This window comes from Talpa occidentalis, unplaced genomic scaffold (genome assembly GCF_014898055.3).
Source record: "Talpa occidentalis isolate TD23 unplaced genomic scaffold, MPIMG_talOcc4v2.1 talOcc4.7, whole genome shotgun sequence".
NCBI lineage: Eukaryota > Metazoa > Chordata > Mammalia > Eulipotyphla > Talpidae > Talpa > Talpa occidentalis.
This window is the reverse complement of record NW_023605083.1, coordinates 92,725,982-92,739,589: the sequence shown is the minus strand read 5'-3', so window position 1 is coordinate 92,739,589 and position 13,608 is coordinate 92,725,982. Positions and strand designations below refer to the sequence as shown.

Here is a 13,608-nt window from a genome sequence, read left to right as displayed (position 1 = left end):
GTGCAGAGATGAGAAGAGGCAGGGCCTTCAGCCTCCACTCCAGGATTTGTGTATCCTTCAGGGGCTTTTGAAACAGCCCCTGTCCCCTGCAGCAAGAGGGAAAGAAGCTGAGATGGGGCAGGGGAGGGATGGTGGCAGGGGTCCACTTGTGATGTCACAGGGTATCTCGCCCTTCTGGAGCAGTGTGCCCCCAGAATCTCAGGAACCAGATCCCACTGGGCCTCCCCAAAGCCCCCACACCCTCCTACCTGGAAATTCTCAGGCAGTTCAGAGACAGAGCTGGCATGGGGAAGCTCATCCCTGTAAATCCTCTGATAGGCCGTGAAAGCCTGGGCATCTTTCTGCTTTCCCATTTTACTGACTGTGTAGAGGGTGTAGGCCACAGATGTGACTACGGCAGGAGACTCCCTAGAGAGCATCCTCAGGTGCACACCTTTGGGTGTGCCCAGGCAGTGCTCTGTGCTCTCGAAGCATAGGCCAGATGTGCAAATTATGCAGCTGTGCCCAGGGTTGAGCACAGCATAGCTTGCTTTTCTTGGAAATCATTGGTGATTTGTTAGAAAAACAGGAAACATTGGGGCCCTGGTGTACATTTTGGCTTTTTTGTTTTTGTTTTTGAACTCCTTTCATCTGTCTCAGAGTCAGGACGTTTTAGGGTTATCTCTGCTCAACCCTGCCCTTCAAGTCTCCTCCCTATAATTCCTTTCCCTCCTGGGCATCATCTCTTTTCTCTCTGCCTCTTGCTTTTTGCTGCCTTCTCCCCCCACCCTCAATCACTGCTGTGGGGAGGGGCCGGGTTTAGGGAACCAGGGGAGCAGGTGTTGTATCTGTATCTTGGTGGTGTATGTAACTTCCAGCATGTGCTTCTGTGAATCTGGCTTCCCCACACCTGTCTACCCACTCTATCCACTCCCTCCCCGCCACCCCCCCATCATAGTGATTAGACAGGAAGCAAAATGGGGTGCTGCACATGGGGACCCACTGCAGCTGGGGCAGATGTTCTGTTGCTGACAATTGGTGGTGATATGACCAGGAAGGATTCTTCATTCCTCCTGGGTCAAACAGGAGTTGAGGGGCCCAGATGTCAATATCCATGAGACCCTGAGACCAAGAGAGAACGGGGCTCTCCAAAGGCTCTAGACAGATGCCTTGATTAAAGAGTAGAGGAATGAGAAGGGCATCTGGGGCTGAGTTCTGACCTGCTCCTCCCAGGCTGAGTCTCAAACACAGGGCTGGGGGCAGCTGTGGTCATTCTGTGCGTTGGGCTTTCAATAATTTCCAAACAGTGCGACTGCTTCCTAGTGTCCCCTGGCAGGATTGGCTTGGGACTCATTGTTTAAAAATATTTATTGATTCATGCATAGAAGTACTGGGGTCTAGGCCAGAGGTGTGGAGGTGAGAGAACTCAGCAGAGACAGAATAGGCAGGGATCAGGAACAGGGAACAGAGACAGAACAGGGAACAGAACAGGCAGATCTACTAAAATACACTGCTGAAGAGAGCAATGGGAGAGACAGGAGAGGTCTGCTGTGTCATATGGGTCAGCTCCCTGGCTGGGGATCAAACTCAGGTCATAACGGTGATAGTGCTGAAACTTATCTCCTAGGCCACCAGGAAGGCCCTGTTTTGGGGCTCTTATTGTCAATCAGGAGTGACCTCTGAACACGTCTGATGGTTAGTTTTGGGGATGTACTCAAGCCTACCCACCCCATAATGTGCCACTATGGAGAGGCCCATCTCCCATTTTATGGATGGATGAAGAAACTGAGGTCCAGAGAGATTACATAGCTTAACCCTTTATTTTCCACTCTCTAAGCAGACCCCATGAGCCAGCAAGGCCAGTGGTTCTTAGCACAGGGAGGTGCTTTGTCTCAGGGGCGCCCTTCTGCTGGGTTTTGCCCAGGGTTTTTATTCAACGTCTCTGCACCACTCCTTCAACTGGGACCTCCCCTGTTCCAGGGGAACTGAGCTTAGGGGCTCCCCTTCTGAAGTCATTCAAGAAGGCTGATATGAAAGATTAGAAACTCCCAAGCCTCCTTGGGAGTATTATTCTAAAAAGCATTAAAATGTCCAGAGATGGATAAGGCATGAAGACTAAGATGGGGAACCGGGATGAGAAATTGAAACACTGATTTAGGGAGCTTCCCAGAAAATGAGTAGATTTGAGGATTTATGGACTAGGGAAGGAGAGTGGGCAGGAAAGTGACTCCTTCTTACATTTGGTCTTGCCTATGAACATCAAGAGGCAACATCAGAGCCGAGGAGCCCACGTTCCCTTTCTTCCTGGTCACCCTTCTTCTGAGGAGCAGAGACTCTTGCCTGGAAGCCTGTGACATCTTTATTTTCACTCACCTGTAATTGAAGTTTAGTGTTTCCTTCCATTATGAACATAGACAACAACCTATAGTCATATTAGCAGTATCTGTAACTTGGTACCAGTAGAAATCCAGATGTTCTCATATCAATTTATGATATCCCATCAATCCAGGAAAAGGAGGGGAACTTCCTCAACTAGATAAAGAAAATCTTTAAAAATCCTACAACTCACATAATACTTAATGGTGAGAAACTAGATGCTTTTTCCCTCATGTCAGAAACAAAGAAAGGTTGTGGCCACTCATTCCTCCTATTCAACTTTGTACTAGAAATTGTAGCTACTGCAAACAAGAGAAGGAAGTAAAAGGTACACAGATTGGGAAGGAAGAAATGAAATTATGTTTGCAGGTGACATTAGTGTATATGTAGAAAATCCCCAAAAATTGACAGAAAAAAATTCCTGGAACTGATAAGTGATTATAGGAAGGTTGCAGAATATAGGATTAATACAAACCGAGTTATTGTTTTCCTATAGTCAAGTAGGAGCAATTGGAATTTGAAATTAAAAATATACCACCATTACATTAACATCAAAAAATAAGATACTTAGATACAGATCTAACAAAAAATGTACAAGATCTAAATGAGGAAAATTACAAAATTCTGATGAAGTAAAAAAAGATCTAAGTAAATGGAGTGATATCCCATGATCTTGGATAAGCAGAATCAATGTGCCACTTCTTCCCAATTTATCTATAGTCCAATGCTATCCACCCAAAATCCCAACAAATTACTTTGTCTAAATCAACAAATTCATTCTAAATTTGATATGGAAAAGAAACTGGGAATAGCTAACAAATAGTCAAGAAAAAGAACAAAGTGAGAACAGATACATCCTGACTCAAGACACACTATAAAGCTACAGTTATCAAAACAGTATGACACTGGTGAAAGAATAGGAGGATAGATCAATGGTACAGAACAGAGAGCCCAGCAAAAACCCATGCAATCGTACAACAAATAGGGAACCCTAATGTAATCTGTGGACTTTAATTAATATTGTTGTGTCAATACAGGTTCATCAATTGTGTCAAATGTACCACACTAATGGAAGATATTAATAATAGGGGAAACTGTGGGCGGCAGGGCATGAGGGAGCAGAGAGGGTATATGGGAACTTTCTGTTCAATTTTTCTGTAAACTAAAACTGCTCAAGAACTAAAATCTATAAAGAGAAAAAAAGAAATAGCCATTTCTTCATCTTCTTATGTCAGCTGAAATCCACCTCTGAGCCCCACCCATCCTGCCAGGAGCTGTCCAAGAGCTCAATTTTTCATTTTTCTCCCATAAACCTCCAAGTAAGTTGCCTTATTATCATGAGGAAAGAGTGAGGGGAAGAAACAATGTACAGAAAGAAAGAAATTAATAGCCCCATAAATTGTCCTGTATTTATACTCTGTGGCCTTTGGAACAGCTCCTGGAAAACTCAGGTTCTGACCTCTTCCTATGGCCTCTGGCAGAGGAAATCAGGAGGAAGCAGGTCTCCAAGCAACCTGCCCACTCTGTGGGTGGCCAAAAATGACTCTTTCAACACCTCTGAAGACTGACTCATTGGGAAGTTACAATAGATGTGATTTCCCCTCAAGGCCTGAGGAATAACCCCTACTGCTTATTTGGTCATAGCATCATGACCACATATTTGGGTGGGGCTTTTGATTTACACGTTTGCACATTCATGTAACTATCTAGGGAGAATCTGACTGTGCCCTGTGCTGGGTACTGGGAGTAGAACTATTAACATGGTGGATGGGCCACTGTCATCAAAGCTGAAAACTCAGTAGGGGCGACAGTTACGTTGCAGGTAGGAGGGAAGCAGAGAGGAGAAATGGGCGCTCATCCCAATGTGGAGTCAGGACGCTGTCCCTAAAGAAGTGGGCTTGTGAGCAGAAGACAGAAGACAGCACATTAAGAACTACATCAGAAGCAGGAGGTAGAAATACTTCTGGCAGAAGGATGACACATGGAGGAAGAACTTCATTTTGGAGCTAGAGGGAAGGTGTGAGACAAACCAGAAGGGAGGAAGGCCCCAGACTTCTTGGGGTCTTGTAGGGTGGGCTTGGGGGTCGAATTTTGTCCTAAGGCAACAGAAAAGCATTAGAAAGATTGAAGGAGCAGGGAGAGAATGACAATCAGATGTGCTTTTTCGGAGCCAGCTCAGCATAGAACAATATCTACGCTATGATCCCATGTATGTAAAAGTAATGCATGTAAGATGTATGTATGTGGGTCTATAAATGCAGTAAAAAGGACTAGAAGTATAATAAGCCAAACCAAGGTGGAGAATGTGTGTGCATTTGAAAAGGGAAAGTGGCTCATGTGTAATGGTGAAGTTAAGAAAAAGTTTGAAGATTTATTCTAGACACTTAGGTATGGCATGCTTTTAAAAAATGTTCTTATTGAGCTATGGTTTATACACAGTAAAATACAAAAATTTTGATGAGTTACTGAAAATATGTACACCCATGTAAAAAGTACTCCCACCAAGATATAGAGCATATTTCCATTATTCCAGAAAATTCCCTCATGCTCATTCCTGGTCAGCTCTCTCTCTTTACCATTTTGATTAATTTCACACATACATACATACACACACACACACACACACACATGACTATATAGATGTAGATATAGATATATATAGTGATGATTTTCTCCCAGTCTATGGCTAGTTTTTCATTTTCTTTATGTCTTTCATAAATGAAGTCCAATTTATCAATTTTTTCTCATATTCCATTGATTTTGCATGATAAGATATCTTTGCTTACTGCAAAATCATTAAGAAATTCTCCTGTGTTCCATCTGGAAGCTTTATAGTTTTAGCTTTTTATAGTTGGAACTATAATCCATGTCTAATTGATTTTGTGTGTTTGGTGTGCTACATGAGCGAAAGATGGTTTATTATTTTCCATATGAATATGTAGTTGTTCAATACGATTTGGTAGTAGACTTTTCTTTCCCCAATGAATCACTTTGGTGCCTTTGTTGAAAATCATTGAGCCATGTAAGTGATGATCTGTTTCTGAACCCTTGGGCTAACACATTTATCTGTTTATCCTTATCCCAGTATCATATTGTCTTGATTTCTTCAGAGCCATTCTTGAAGTCAGATAGCATGCATTCTCTACCTTTGCCCTTCTTTCCCAAAATCATTTTAACTGTTCTAGGTATTCTGTGTTTCCATATAAGTTTTAGAATCAGTTTGTCCATATCTATTTTTTTTAACTTCACTGAGATAATGGTTGAGGTTGCATTGAATCTGTTTATCTGTTTAAGGAAGGGTTGACATAAAATCAATATTGTGTCTTCTGACCCATGGACATGGCATATTTCTCCATTTATTCTTTGGTTTATCTTAAACATATCTTATAGTCTTAAATCTAGAGGTTTCATATATATTTTGTTAAATTTATCTGTAAGATTTTGGTTTCTTGATGCTATTTTGTTATGTTTAAACTTTTCATTTACCAATTGGTAATTACTAATGTGTAGAAATACAATTGTTTTTACATTGATTTTGTATCCTATAACTTTGGTGTGATGGTTTGAAATAGATTCCTTATGATTTTCCACATCTACAATCATACCACTGGGAATAAAGATAGCATTACTATGAGGGACATCCTTCTGTTTCCAGTTTACTGCGAAGTTTTATAATATGTGGGCATTGAACCTTGTTAAGTGCTTTTAATGTAGTTATTAAATGATCATGCGATCATTTCTCCCTCTATTTTATTAATGTGATGAATTAATAAAATGGATTTTGAAAGTTAAAACAACTTATTCTTCCACAGGCACCAAATACCAGGTGCAATGGCCGCCTCCCTGCCCTCCTGTTATGGCTCTTGCAACAGAATCCACACTCCCTCAGCTCTCAGGCATCCCATTCTCCTTGGCCTTCATGAGTTGCACCTTCTCATGTCCTTCTGCTGAGTCTTCATGGGCCTTCTCTGAAAACTGGTGGCCCTGGAGCTGAGCCCTCGGCACCTCACTCTTTTCTCTTCACATGGTTCATGACCTCAGTGACCACAATGTTCTGTGTTCCCGATCTATAGCTTCAGCCCAGACTTCTTGGATCAAAATGGGACATAACTTGGACAAAGCAGGACTCTTACTTCCTCCTCCCAATAGTCTTCTCCCCAAAGGTCCCCATCTTGGCAAATCTGATCCACCAATCCTCATTACAGGAAAAAACCAGGGGATCATGTATCTGAAAAGAGTGCACACCTAGGAGCTTCTTAGGAGTCAAACTTTAACCATGATAAAGCTCCACCTACCTCCTACAGAGATTTTGGTGTGAACTGAAGCCTGGATTTCCTTAATCCATTTCTATCAGATTTAGACATAATATCAGTCTCTGGCTCTGACCTGTCATCGGCGACTTTCAGTTTGCATTGTTGGCATAAGCCTTCCTTTATTCTATGTCTTCAAAATTATATTATTTGGTGAGAAGTTGGGAGAGACTGTATTAGTGTCTGCTGTCCTAATGCCTGGTAGATGGCCCTGGAGTCCTAGACTGGACTAAATGGGGCCCTTGAAATCAGTGTTTATTTCATAAAATATTATAAAAACCGGGCCTCCCCTGGGGGCGCAGCGGTTGAGCGCTGGGCTGCGAAGCTGCCCACAGCCTCTGCAGCGCCGGTTTGATCCCTGGCTGCCAGTGAGGGTCCCACATGACGCGACAGACCTCTCCTGCCCCGCCCACTGCTCCCCTCAGCAGTGTGTTTCTTCTATCTGCCTGGTTCTGTTCCCTGCTCTGGCTCTGGTGAATCCTCTCACCCTCCCGCACTTCTGACTGTACCCAGTGCTTGTATAAATAAATAAATCTTTAAAAAAAAAAAAAGTTGTAAAAACCACACCTGGCCAAGTATCAGGAGGTGTGTCTGATTTCAGTTCTGTCCGCAAACCTTGATGATTTCTTGTTAGAGAATTTCTCTGTGAATGGGATGGGAGGGGAAAAGGTGAGAGATTTTTTCCTGTGTAATTGGGCAAGAATTTAAAAAGAGTGAAAAGAAGGAGACTAGAGAAGATGCATATGCTCACAGCAAGTATCTGTAGCTGTTGGGGTAATGGAGCAAGGATGGGGCAGTTAGTGGTTTTGCGCTTTGGGAAGGAAGAGAAACGACCAAACGAAGAGAAAATGGACTCAACCAGTTTGTCCCGGATTGAGTCCAATAGTAAAGACTCTGGAAGTCACAGTGCTCCCTACAAGCTTCCCCAAACTCTGCGATTCAAATCTGTCTAACAAACTAGAAATGTTTCTACAGAAAGTGAGCAGCCTGTAATGAGTGCAGTTTGTCACAGCGACAGTCTTTTTCCACATCCAGAAAACCCAGAAAGTTGCCAATATATGTGTCATTGGCCTTTCTTGAGCTTTTACATTTACATTCATTTGCTGCTTTATTACTCTGAGCATTTGCTAGCAAACAAGACAGGTTCTAAATTTGAAAGTCGGCAGGATTAAATCATCTCCAGTGCCAGATGCCCGTGGTTTAGCCCAGAGACCCAGAGGATTTGGCTGCTGCCTGGAGTGTATGCCAAAGTAAATTTTTATAGTCTTTTTGTGGTTCCCCATTTTGGCAGTAATTTCATTTTGCCCCATCTCTAGCTTCATTATAGTTTCCTTTAAGTGTTTAAGAGGCTAAATTGCCTAGGGCAAGTGGGGAAAGGACACCATCACTTACCAGTTGAGGAATGCTCTGTGCCTCGGTCTCCTCTTCAGTAGAATGGGATAAAAGAGTGTCTGCCTTATATGGATTCAGTGGGTTAATAAGAGAAAGTGCCTAGAACAGCACAGGGTACATAGTAAACCTTCCATTCCTGTTTGCTGCTATTATTATAATTAATATATGTGAAGGCACCATCATGCCTTCTTTTTTTTTTCTGTTTTCTTTTCAGTACCTTTCCAGATGGTTTTCTGGCTAGAAGGGAACCAGAGAGATCTGAGTTCAAGTTCTGAGTAAATGAGATCATGTGCTTTTCAGAATAAATGAGATCATGCGCGTCAAGCCCCACACACAGCGTCACTGTCAGTGCGGTGCACACACAATGTCTTTCTCCTTCCCTCCTCCATGCGTCCCTCCTTTCTTCTTGGTTGTAACCACAACTTCTTCTTCCTGAGCACTCCCGTGCCCTTTCCTTGGTAAAAAAGAGTATGGGCAAAGTTGGGAAGTAGGCAGAGTTATGCTCACTTAGTAGACCTCCCTCTCTGCTCCCCACCTGCCCCACTCACCACACAATCACCACCTACCTTTTCACATTTCTTTCTTCCAGTGCCTGTTTGCGTGTGGTGCTTGCCTGATAGGACATCTGCTGTCTGCTGTCACTGCCACAATAGATGTCTTTGTGAGCTAAATGCCCCTCTAGGACTCTTGAAAAATGAGCTAAAACAGAGGAAGTGAGTAAAATGAGCCTATGGAGAGTGAATCACTGACCAGGAGAATTCAGCAAGTTCTGTGCAAAGACCTCTTCTGTAGAAGTCTCAGATAATGACACAGAGGTGCAATCATGTGCTCAGACCTTTGAGTGTCTGGAAAACAGAAATGATTTCCTATGAACTTGGCACAGGAAAGGACATATGTTTTGGGAGTCAGGCCAACTTCAGGAGTGCTCCCACTGCAGGTCATAGGAGCTATGACCACAAGAACTTGACCAGATAAATAGCTGATCCCCAACCTGAACTGTAGGAATTATGATAATGGACGGCACCATGGGGTGGTTATGATAATTAAACTAGGTAATCAGGTGGAAGTGCCCAGCATGGTAGCTGACAGAACAGCCTGACTTCCTTCTCTCCCTCCTTCCCTCTCTCTCTCTCCCTCCTTTCTGTCCATCTTTCTTGTTCTTTAGACTGAAACTTACTTATAGAGAACTGACATTCCTATGTAATAGCACAAAGATGTCAACTTTTTTTTACTTTCTAAAATATGTGTTAAAATGCATGACATAAAATTTTCCATCTCAACTGTTTTAAGTGTATAATTCAGTAGCGCTAAGTGTGCTCACATTGTCATGCAGAACTCCTCATCCTACAAAACTAAAGCTCTGCTCTTATTAAACAACACTGCCCCGTTCTCTCCCTAGCCCCAGTGCTGGCAACCACCCTTCTACTTTCTGTTTCTATGAATTTGACTGCTCTGGGTGCCTGATATAAATAAAATCATGCAGTGGTGTGTGTGTGTGAGTGTGTGTGTGTGTGTGTGTGTGTGTCTGGCTTATTTCACTAGCATAATGTTATCAACATTCATCCATATTGTAGTGTGAGACTTTCCTTTCTTCTTAAGGCTGAATAATATTCCTCCTTATGTATATAGCATGTTTTGTTCTTTAGCATTAGTTGATGGACCTTGGGTTACTTCTACTTTTTGGCTGTTAAAAATAATGCTGGGCCTCCCCTGGTGGCACAGCAGTTGAGCGCTGGGCTGCAAAGCTGCCCGCAGCCTCTGCAGCGCCAGTTCGATCCCTGGCCGCTGGCGAGGGTCCCACATAGCATGACAGACCTCTCCTGCCGCCCGCTGCTCCCCTCAGCAGTGTATTTCATCAGTCTGCCTGTTCTGTTCCCCGCTCTGGCTCTGGTGAAGTCTCTCACCCTCCTGCGCTTCTGACTGTACCCAGTGCTTGTATAAATAAATAAATAAATCTTAAAGAAAAATAAATAAAAAATAAAAATAATGCTTCTAGGGGCCTCCCTGGTGGTGCAAGGGGTAAAGACACAACCTGTGAAGCTCACTGCAGCCACAACAGCACAAATTTGATCCCCGGCCAGGGAGCTGCCCACATGGTGCAGCAGACCTCTCCTGACTCACCTGCTGCTCCCCTCAGCAGTGTATTTCAGTCAATCTGCCTGTTCTGTTCCCCACTCTGTCTCTGGTGAATCCTCTCACCCACCAAAACTCTGGCCTGTACCCCAGTTCTGGCCTGTACCCCAGTTCTTGTATGCATAAATGAATCTTTTAAAAAAATAGTGCTCTAGAACACAGGTGTATAAATATCTGTTAAAGTCTCTGCATTCAATTTTTGGGGTATATGCCCCAATGTAGAATTGCTGGATCATATATGGCAGTTCAATTTTTAATTTTTTGAAGAATCACCATACTGATAGTAACTGTCTTCATTCAACATTCCTACCAACAGTGTGCTTACACTGTGCTCACATAGGAAGGCTTACACTTATTAATTTTTATAATGCATTCTAATGAGTATGAGGTGGTACCTCATCATGGTTTTGATTTTCTTTTTTTTCCCTGTGTTTATTTATTTATTTATTATTATTTAAATTTTATTTTTATATTCCCCATACAATTACAACCCCCTTATTTTGACCCCAAGCCCTCCTTTCCCTGCCCCTCACCCCCCATAGAGTGTCTCTGGTTCATAGTTGTTTGTTGATTTTGATATTTTCTTTCTTAGAGTTTTTCTTTTTCCTGCTCCCTTATTTAAGTTTTCTAGATTCCTGCTATGAGTGAAACCATCTGGTTTTTTTCTTTTTCTTTCTGGCTTATTTCGCTGAGCATGATCCCTTCCAGCGCCATCCATATTTCTGCAAATTGCATGTGTTTATCTTTTTTGAATGCTGAGTAATATTCCGTGGTGTATATGTACCACATCTTCTTGATCCAGTCATCTGTTTTTGGGCATTTGGGTTGTTTCCAAAGCTTGGCTATTGTAAATAGCGCTGCTATAAACATAGGGGTGCAGGTGCTCTTTGGAATTGATGTTTCTGTGTCCTTTGGGTAAATACCTAGGAGTGGAATTGCTGAATCATATGGAAGCTCTATGTTTAGTAGGTCCAGAAATCTCCACACAGCTCTCCATAGTGGTTGGACCAGTTTGCACTCCCACCAACAGTGCAGGAGAGTTTCTTTTTCTCCACAACCTCACCAACATTTGTTGTTGCTAGTTTTTTTAATATGTGCCATTCTCACTGGTGTAAGATGGTATCTCATTGTAGTTTTGATTTGCATTTCCCTGATTACAAGTGATGTTGAACATTTTTTCATATGCCTGTTGGCCATTTGCATCTCCTCTTCAGAGAAGTTTCTTTTTAGCTCTTCTGCCCATTTTTTGACTGGATAATTTTCTTTGTTTTTGTTGAGTCTCATCAGCTCTTTGTAGATTTTTGTGATCAGCCCTTTTTCATTAGTGTTGTGTGCAAAAACGTTCTCCCAGTCGGTGGGGTTTCTCTTTGTTTTTGTTATTGTCTCTTTTGCTGTGCAGAAGCTCTTTGATTTGATGTAGGCCCAGCTGTTTATCTTTGCCTTCACTATCACTGCTTTGGGTGATGTGTCTGTAAAAATGTCTTTGATGTGCATGTCATGTAGTGTTTCGCCTATATTTCCTTCTATATATTTTATGGTTTGAGGTGTTATGTCTAGTTCTTTAATCCATTTTAAGTTGGTTTTTGTGCATGGTGTTAGGTAGTAGTCAAGCTGCATTCTTTTGCATGTAGCGACCCAGTTTTCCCAGCACCATTTATTGAACAAACTTTCTTTGCTCCAATGCATATTCTTTGCTCCTTTGTCAAAGATTAGTTGACCATAAATCTGTGGGTTTATTTCTGGATTTTCTATTCAATTCCATTGGTCTGTGTGTCTGTTCTTGTTCCAATACCATGCAGTTTTGATGATTTTGGCTTTGTAGTATAGTTTGAAGTCTGGGAGTGTGATGCCTCCATTCCCTTCTTTTTTATTCAGGAGAGCTTTGGCTATTCGGGGTTTTTTGTGATTCCATATGAATTTCATCAATAATTGTTCTATTTCTTTGAAGAATGACATTGAAATTTTGACTGGAATAGCATTGAATCTGTATATTGCTTTTGGTAGGATGGCCATTTTAATAATGTTTATTCTTCCAATCCATGAGCAGGGGATGTCTTTCCATTTCTTTGTGTCTTCTTCTATTTCTTTTAACAGTGTTTTATAGTTTTCTTTGTATAGGTCCTTTACCTCTTTTGTTAGATTTATTCCCAAGTATTTGATTTTTTTTGTTTTGATAATAAAAGGGATGGTTTTTTTTTTATTTCTTCTTCTTCAGATTTATTGTTTGTGTACAGGAAGGCTACTGATTTTTGCACATTGATTTTGTATCCTGCCACTTTTACTGAACGGATTGATTAGTTGAATTAGTTTTTCTGTGGAGTTTTTGGGGGTTCTCTATGTATATTATCATATCATATGCAAATAGTGATAGTTTGACTTCTTCTTTTCCTATTTGGATTCCTTGTATGTCTTTCTCTTGTCTTATAGCTCTGGCTAGGACTTCCAGTATTATATTGAAAAGCAGTGGTGAGAGTGGACATCCTTGTCTTGTTCCAGATCTTAATGGGAATGCTTTCAGCTTTTCGCCATTGAAAATGATACTGGCTGTTGGCTTGTCATATATGGCCTTTATGATGTTGAGGTATGTTCCTTTTATCCCAAGAATTTCAAGGGTTTTTATCATGAATGGGTGTTGCACTTTGTCAAAAGCTTTCTCGGCATCTATTGATATTATCATATGGTTTTTATATTTCTTTTTGTTGATGTGTTGGATAACGTTGATTGATTTTCGGATGTTGAACCATCCTCGTGTCCCTGGAATGAATTCTACTTGGTCATGGTGAATTATCTTATGGATACATTGTTGGATTCTGATAGCTAAAATTTTATTGAGGATTTTTGCATCAGTGTTCATTAAGGAGATTGGCCTGCACTTTTCTTTTTTGTGTTGTCCTTGTTTGGTTTTGGTATTAGTGTAATGTTGGCTTCATAGAACGTGTTTGGTATTATCCCTTCCTTCTCAATTTTTTGGAAGAGTTTGTGAAGGATAGGCAATAATTCATTTCTGAACATTTGGTAGAATTCATTTGTAAATCCATCAGGTCCTGGGCTTTTGTTTTGGGGGAGGTTTTTGATTACCATTTCAATTTTGCTGCTTGAAATTGGTCTGTTTAGGTGTTCTATTTCTTCTTTATCTAGCTTTGCGTGATTGTAGAGTTGTAGGAATTTGTCCATCTCCTCTAGATTGTTGAACTTGTTTCCATATAACTGTTCATAGTAGTTTCTGATTATTCTTTTGATTTCTGCTGTGTCCATTGTGATTTCTCCTCTTTCATTTATGATCCTGTTTATTTCTGCTTTCTCCCTTTTTTCCTTCGTGAGCCTCACTAGGGGTTTGTCTATTTTTTTTATTTTTTTGAAGAATCAGCTCTTGGTTTCATTGATCTTTAGGATTGTTTTTTTAGTTTCAATTTCATTT

The 13,608-nt window shown here is 41.4% G+C and overlaps 1 protein-coding gene and 1 long non-coding RNA gene across 3 annotated transcripts in view; one reads left to right on the top strand and one right to left on the bottom strand.

The window, feature by feature from the left end:
• The window catches only part of LOC119232047 (phosphoinositide 3-kinase regulatory subunit 5), a 137,477-nt gene that overhangs the window by 17,368 nt on the left and 106,501 nt on the right, over positions 1–13,608 (top strand). The gene's annotated exons all lie outside the window — the stretch shown is intronic.
• On the bottom strand, positions 2,231–8,422 carry LOC119232074 (uncharacterized). The gene is made up of 4 exons (XR_005122000.2): positions 8,275–8,422; positions 8,058–8,156; positions 7,233–7,308; positions 2,231–2,352 (listed from the first exon to the last, which is right to left on the bottom strand). It is a non-coding gene; the product is annotated as an uncharacterized LOC119232074 (long non-coding RNA).